Genomic DNA, 7,932 nt, shown 5'->3' on the forward strand with positions numbered 1-7,932 from the left:
GAATGCAGGGTCAGTGTAGGAAGGAAGAGGAATTCATTGTTTTGCTCTTTGACCCTACTGCCATCCCTAAATGTTAATAATGCTCTGAAGGCCTTTACTTTTATTTTTTTTAGACAAGTTTTCACTATGTTGATCAGGTGGGCCTAAAATTCAAGATTCCCCCACCTCAGCCTCCCAGTTAGCTGGGACAGGTGTGCATTGCACCTGGCAGAGTGACTACTTTCAACAGTAGCTTTGTATCTGCCGTAAATATGCCATAGTGGTTATGAACTTGGAGCCTAGGACTGAAGTCTCTGGGTCCAAAGAGCAGCTCTCTAGTTCATAAGCTGCATGAGTGGCAAGTTATTTAATTGCTTCTCATTGCATGTGTAGACTATCTTACCCTTTGTGTTGAAGATCCAAGTTGATAAGGTAGAAGAGATCCCTTTGTAAAACACCAACAGCTGATAGTGGCTTTCTGTGTCAGGCAGTACTCTGACTGCTTCCCAAGTATTAGTCACTTACTTCTTAGGACAGTTTGGTGGGATGAAGAACCGATGTATAGGGAGGAAAGTCATTGGCAGCACGGAGACATCTAAGAGTACAGTTGCAAAGTTATGGTTGAAGGCGTTTTGTCTCCCAGCTGGTGAGACCATGACTATGTGGTGGCTATTAATGAGCTCCCTCCCTGTCCACCAGCCTCATTTAAAGAGCACCCCCTTCCCCCCACACCAGCAGTTAGTGTAATGGCTATGCCACTGAACTCCCATGTAGTTGACCGCAGTTCGAGTCCCAGACCTGGTGGCTTAAACTCAAGCCGGGCGCATGTGCCTGCGTGCCCAAGATCCCGAGAGAAGAATGGAGGAGAAGGGATTGCAGCGTGGCCATCCCCCCGGGGGGTGATTTCTCACTTTCTATCTCTCTGTCTCTCTCTTGTCTTTCTGGTGAGCACACACACCCTATAACAAGAACCTCTCAAAAAAAAAAATTAAAAAGAGGAGCACCCCCCACATGCGATATGTCACCCTCTCCTGAGTAAGGACTAGCCAGGAATGTTATTTATTTTTCAACAGATCTGGTTGATATTTTACTCAGGTGTCTGGGTTCTCCTGCTGGTCTTTATATAAAGCAGTGGTTGCCAGCATTGGAACAAATTCGACCTCATTTTCTGAGAAACTCCCTACCTTTATGAATGTCATAGTCCTGCGATCTGTCTCCATGCACGCCTGTGTAAGCCTACACATGTGCACACACATGCAAAACACAGGCACACACATATGTGCACACACTCAAATGCTTTCTATGTACCAACATCTTTGCTAGGGACTTTTTTCTCTTAGTTCTCCCACCAACCTTGCAGGTAGATATTGTCAAGGAGTGAAAAGGACTAGTGAGGTTAAATATCATGCTAGAGGTTACACACAGCGCCAAGATTCTCATCCATTAGGTCAGACTCCAAATCTCACAGCACTTCTATTACAAAAAGCCAGTTAAGTTCTGTTTTTCTCCCCACCTGTAGTCTTATCAGTTTCTTCCTCTGTTTTTTTTTTGGTGGGAGCCTAATCTGAGGCCCACCATCTCATTATTCAATTTTCAATCTGAGTTCCTCCCCCAACAGTTATTGATTGACACGTCAGCTTCCCGTAAGAACAGACACCACGAAAAGAGAAATGATCCTGTACCGCGTGGTACATTTCAGGGAGTCACAGGTTGTCCCCCGCCAACTCGATTTACCTGAGGGCTACTCTTCCAAGGCGCCCATGCGGTTACTCAGCGGTATGTTTTGAGACTGGGTGAGAAACTCGGGCAGCAGATTCCGAGGGCACAGCGAGTGGAATCCGCTCAGCTCAGTGAACTTGGAGTGGTTCATCAGGAAGCTGGTGCCGGTGGAAGAATTCAAGGAATGCGGCCTGATGCCGGGGCAGCTCCAGAGCCCGGTCAGGTGACAGGCTGCACCTCACCCAGCAGAGTTACCTCGGAGCGGGAGTGAAACGCTCTGTTTCCTGGGGTGACACACAAAGCCTGCTCCAGTCTAGGAGAGTTGTTTTTAACAGAGAAAACAAAACTGTCTGTGTTCGTGAAAATCTAGACTTTCTCTGGGAAGAATGGGGGCGGGGGCAGGAGACGCTGCGAGAAACGGTTCTTAGCAGGAACCCGAGCAGGTGAATGGGATGGCTGCTGGGAGCCGGCTCAACAAGCCCCAGAGAGAAGAGAACTGCAGCTTAATGAATGCTTCCCTCCCCTCAGATTTCACCCACAATTTGGAACACTGGGCGTTTTTGTCCAGCAAGAGTCATGGCTCCTAGAGAAATGATTCTTAGGCTGTACCTCTACATTAATGTTGCCTAGTTTAACAATGTGGACACTTGCTACTGAAACAAATTTACCCACAAACATGTGGCTTCTTTCTTTCTTCTTTCTTGTTTTCTTTCTTCTTTTTTTCTTCTTTCTTCTCTCTCTTTCTTTCTTTCTTTCTTTCTTCTTTCTTTCTTTCTTCTTTCTTTCTTTCTTCTTTCTTTCTTTCTTCTTTCTTTCTTTCTTCTTTCTTTCTTTCTTCTTTCTTTCTTTCTTCTTTCTTTCTTTCTTCTTTCTTTCTTTCTTCTTTCTTTCTTTCTTCTTTCTTTCTTTCTTCTTTCTTCCCTTCTTTCTTTTTTCATTTTCTTTACTGGGAAGATCTTTGAACCAGAAACGTTGGATTTATACTTTAAAAATTAGTTCATCCTGCTCAACCTATCGACATGCCCGTGGAGAAAAAGGCACCAGAACCCTTTCCTATTGATTAAACAGCTCACAGCACATTTGAAAAATCATGTTTTTTTCTTTTTTAACTGTATGAGTCTCTAACCTATTTTGCCTGTAGTAGGTTTACTACCCGCCACTTCAATTCTTCTATCTGCTGATAAAGCATACAGGCCGTCTTCGTGGGCACACCAGGATGTGTGTCATGTGTCTCCCCAGGAGCGCCACCCCACGAAGGTGTGTGGTCAGGGTGGCCATCATCCAACCGGGTGACAGACTCTGGGAGAATGACCTCATCAGTTCTTCTAGACACGTGGCAATCATATGTTCACATCCAGAGAATTATCCCCGTGAAGGGTTTCTTTAGAAAAATGAAGACTCCCACATGTGTCACCACGTGTGTTCCTTCATGAATAATTTTCCGATGTGCAGATGCTGATGGCATCTCCCACCTTTACTGGCATAGACTATATTGTTTTTAGCCTTCCGTCTTCCTCATCTTCTATTCATCATGCCTGGTTTTTATCCCTAGACTTTATCCAATTTTCTTACATTTTAAAAAGAGCATGGAGTCCAGAAGTGGACACTCCATGGGGATCTAGTAAGAAGAGAAGGGTAGTAAGAGTACAGGACATTGGGCACTCTGGGTTCCAAGTTCAACTATGCCATTACCTGTGATGGACACTTGGGCAGGTGAATTAACCTCCCTGGGCCTCAGGTTCCTTATCCAAACCCGAGTATTGTCATATGGGTTGTTGAGAGGTTTAATGAGGTTACTAGAGCATTTAACACAGAGCCTAGCATAAAACAATAATGAAAGTAATGACAGCAATCATATTCTTTTTGTTTTTGTTTGCTTGTTTTTTAAATTATTTATCTAATTCTATTTATTCATTTATTTATTTTATTTTGACCAGAGAGAGAGAGAGAAAGTGAGAAAGCAAGTCACCAAGTTTGGGATTCGAAACATAGTTGGCCACGTAGGAGTGTCCAGCTCCTTAACCACCACACCTCCTGCTGGCCCCAACAATTCTATTTTTAACAGTATTATTCTTTTTTTTTTGTTTGTTTTTTGTTTTTTTTGAGAGGTTTTTTCGCTATAGGGCGCGTGCGCTCACCAGACAGAGAGAGACATAGAGACAGAAAGCGAGAAATCACTCCCCCAGGGGGGATGGTCATGCCACAATCCCTTCTCCTCCATTCTCCTCTCGGGATCTTGGGCACGCACGCACACATGCCTGGCGTGAGTTTTAAGCCACTGGGTCCGGGACGCAAACCACGGTCAACGTGAGAGTCCAGCGACATAGCCATTACGCTAACTGCTGGTTCCCGACAGTATTATTATTCTTATAGGTCATTCTCCTGCTGTCATATCCCTGTGTTGTACCTTTCAAGAGCTATTGCATTACTGTATTACTAACACTGGGTTCATATTAAAGATGCTTAGGTCTTTTCCATTCGTGCCATATATATATTTTTTTTTTTGAGAGGTTTTTGCTATAGAGTGCGTGCGCTTGCCAGAAAGAGAGAGAAAGAGGGATAGACAACGAGAAATCACCCCCCCACACACACTGCAATCCCTTCTCCATTCTCCTCTTGGGATCTTGGGCACACATGCACATGCACCTGGTGTAAGTTTAAGCCACCGGGTCCGAGACTCAAACCCCAGCAGACTACATGGGAGTCCAGCAACATAGACATTACGCCAACTGCTGGTCCAATTTATGCCATATTTTTATCTTAGTTGTATTTTTCCTCAATCTTAAACCTAGGTAGTTTGTTTTTCATCTGTATACTTCACTATCTTGTGTGTGTCCCTGTTGATTTTTGGCAGCCTCATCTTGTTCCCTGGAGATACAGGCATACCATGATCCTAACCTACCATGGCTGAACAACATGGTGGTTGTTTTTATACAGCAGAAATGGACTAGGATACAATGCACCCAGACTTTGTGGCTGGGTAATTCATACCTGAGTTCTCTACGTAAGTGTCGTACTCCTTCTCATGTTTATTAATAAGAATCAAGTACTCCTCCAGGGCACCAGCCACTTTCTTCACAACTTTTCAAGGTGACCTACATTTAATGTACACTAATAAAACATGGCTGGCTTATTTTAGCACGCATCTATAGAATCTGCTAAATGAATAGATATTAATACATGAGCCCTTCACTACTGGGATTGGAGCTCTTTGGGAGATTTTTAACAAACATCAATCAGGAAGCCTACTCATTCTGAGGAATTCATCCTGTAGCTTCCAACTCAGGTTAAGATCTGCTGTGGTTTCCTCATGTCAGAAAATTCTAGAATAGCAATATTTATTTACATGATAGTTTGGACAACAGTTCACTGCATCAAAAAGTTTTCATTTTATTCACCTGTACTAAATGATGCCCACTGAGTAATTTAAGCCCATTTGGATTCTAGAAACTTTCAATAAAATTCTCAGATTGTTTTTTTTGGTGAAAGAATGGATTAAAGTTTCTTTTGAAGGAACATCTTTTTCACATAGCATGAATACAGGCGTTCCCATGGGGATTGGCTGCATACATTTCAGCTCTTCCCACAAGATCTCCATTGTTCTCCAGACATCTCTCTGTTTCCTCTGCTGTGTCCTGTTGCTACAATTAGCTTCTACTGAAAGCCTCTGAGGTTGGGTTATTCCAAATGACACTCAAGGACTCAGCCCTCTGTCTTTTGGCTGGAACTCATGCAGTCTAAGTTTGTAGCAGGCATGATCTCATAGCCACACACACAGAAATAGGCCTGCCAACCTATGTAGGCAAACACTCAAAAATTCTTTTTAATTTCAATATTTATTACAACTTACTGAAATACAAATAGCTAGGCAACATTTTCCTTCATGACGGGGGAACCTATCCTTCATCAAACAAACTTTTTAAAAGCAAGAATTTTGTGATCTGTCATAATGATTTCATACTATATCCACTTTCACCTGTAAATTAAGACTTTTCAGATCATCTTTTCTCTAGCATGCCATAAAGTCAGTGGTTTCAATTTGGAATCTAATTCAAATTCAAATTCTGTGGGTATGTTTTTCCAAAAAAACATATCCAGACTCTCAAACTACAAGGAAAATTCAATATCAAATATATCTTTATTTATATCTAAGTTTCATATGTCAAACAACTTTATGACCAATTCAAAGACTCTCATAAGTGTTTTTTCTATTTTTTTAAATTGAAAAAAAAAGATATAAATGTCATTCAATTCAATTGCTGATTACTATAGCAATTTAAATATGTACCTGAAAGAACAAAAAAAGGTACTTAGATTCAATTAGGATGTGTATGGTGTCTAAAATACCAAACCCTAAAGCAAGAGCAACACCAGTAATGGTGACGGTCCAACCCACTGACTGTAATGATGCTATTTTGTCTCCTTCAAAGTCATAGACGGGCCTGGTTTCTTGGCTGACTGCAGAAATGTTTCTTGCGGTAAACAAAAGTATGAAATAGCAATGAGACTAGATTATTATGGACTACAACAAAAATGCACATAATATGAATCTAGAAGCACAGCTTTCAGCTCCTGAGGCCTAGAGACATGTTTTAATAACCCACAGAAAAGTGGCTTTTTTACCCTAATAACTAAAATGCATGCCTACGTGGCCGACACGCAGCTCCCCAATGCACTCGATGTGCATAATCAGCCAGACCCTGGAAGTTTCTCGGCTCTATCCCCCAGCCCTACTGTAGCCCTTGCCTTGCTGCAGCTTCTGACATTTACTTTAATTAGCTTTTGTTTTTACTGAACAAAAGGATGGGGAAAAAAGTCATACCTCTTAGCCCAGGAAGCTCTGGCCATCCTAGGAAATAGAAGGAAAAAACACTTGATCTTTAAGGCTTTTCGTTGGAACCCATGCTCATGCTCAGAGGCAGTCCTGCAACCCCTGACCCTTTCCTCCTGTCCGGCCAGCTGTGGCTGCAGACTGTGCTGCTTGTCAAACAGTGCTACACTCCACTCCCTCCCCGTGGACTCGCTGTGTGGAGTCGGGCAAATGAGTAACTTCTCGTCCCTCTCCCCAACTTCTGCTTAGAACTGACAATTGGCACAAATTTCACTTTTCTCCAATAGATTTACAGAAGCTTCTCGGAGCAGATCGGTAGTCTGAAAGAATGGGAAGAGTTGCCTAACCACAGTAATTTAGGTTTTGTTAATGAATAACTCACTTTAAGGAATCAAGGAAGTTTTCAGTTAATATCAGATATGGGGCATTTTAGCAGGTATCCGTGAAAAGGCTCAGGGAGGGATGGAGGAAGGGAAGTGGTGGAATGAGATGTATTTCAGCCAGATATGACAAAGTAAAACACTAAACACTACAAGAGAAATTAAATGGTTAGTCTGAAGGAGCGAATGTTTAGCTATGCTACTGGTATTGCTAATGAAACACTGAACTACTGAATAAAGCACGCCTAGCAGAACAGCATTAAGGACTTTTCCAAGCCAGCTGGGTTCCTTCCTGCACCCATCTAAATTCCTAACTCACTTCCTTTTACCATCCAAATAGAGAACTCGTCTTCACAGACCTATACATTGGGGATCCCTTGCAAGCAGTTGTGCATCTCTTTACATCTTTCTCTAAGGAAAATGCATTTCAGAACCTCTAATGCATAAATTATTGGTGGTGCCCAATGGATTTTTTTTTTTTTAATCTGGAGGCTCTTCTGTTCCTTTTAAGTGTATGGCATGGGCTTTCTTCACTTGCTGATCTAAAGTTTTGCCTGGACCCAAAATGACAGAGTATTTCTGAGCCTCTCTCATTCAAACTATGAGAATGAGTAGTGAGGAGCAGTGTGGTGAGGGAGAGCGGGGTCTAAGGCATACAACTGGAATATTGATATTTCCATGTCACTGAGTATCATGTTGCCATGTAACTAAATCATTGACTCAATTAAAAATCATAATTATGGAGGGAGGATTACTCCTATTTCATTTATCCTACTTCTAGTCAATACTGCGCCCAAATGTACTTTGGGAAACCATATTCTTTGGGTAGAGTTGATGACTTTAATTGGTCTTAGCCCATCGGAGTAATTGCATTCTCCTGATCATAGTGACTAATTTAGGGAAGGTATTTGACCCCTTCCAGGACAAAGACAGATGTTTGGCTTTGGGGGAAAAAGTCTTTGCTGTTGGACCTGATGACCAGAACATATATGGTCTGGTTGTTCTTGCCAACTTACAACCAAG

General features: G+C 42.2%; 1 protein-coding gene across 4 annotated transcripts in view; it reads right to left on the reverse strand.

Annotated features, from left to right (window-relative positions):
- Window positions 1–6,698, reverse strand: part of VEPH1 (ventricular zone expressed PH domain containing 1) — a 213,475-nt gene extending 206,777 nt beyond the window's left edge. For 2 of the 4 annotated variants that reach the window (XM_027772379.1, XM_006149776.3), the window contains exon 1: window positions 6,521–6,698. The gene's annotated coding sequence lies outside the window, so the exon portion shown is untranslated. Of the gene's footprint in view, window positions 1–1,713; window positions 2,416–6,520 lie in introns of those variants that run through there. The other 2 variants (XM_006149777.3, XM_027772380.1) reach the window with 2 other exon arrangements.
- Between the last annotated feature and the right edge of the window lie 1,234 nt (window positions 6,699–7,932).

Source organism: Tupaia chinensis, unplaced genomic scaffold (genome assembly GCF_000334495.1).
Source record: "Tupaia chinensis unplaced genomic scaffold, TupChi_1.0 Scaffold000272_1, whole genome shotgun sequence".
Classification (NCBI taxonomy): domain Eukaryota; kingdom Metazoa; phylum Chordata; class Mammalia; order Scandentia; family Tupaiidae; genus Tupaia; species Tupaia belangeri.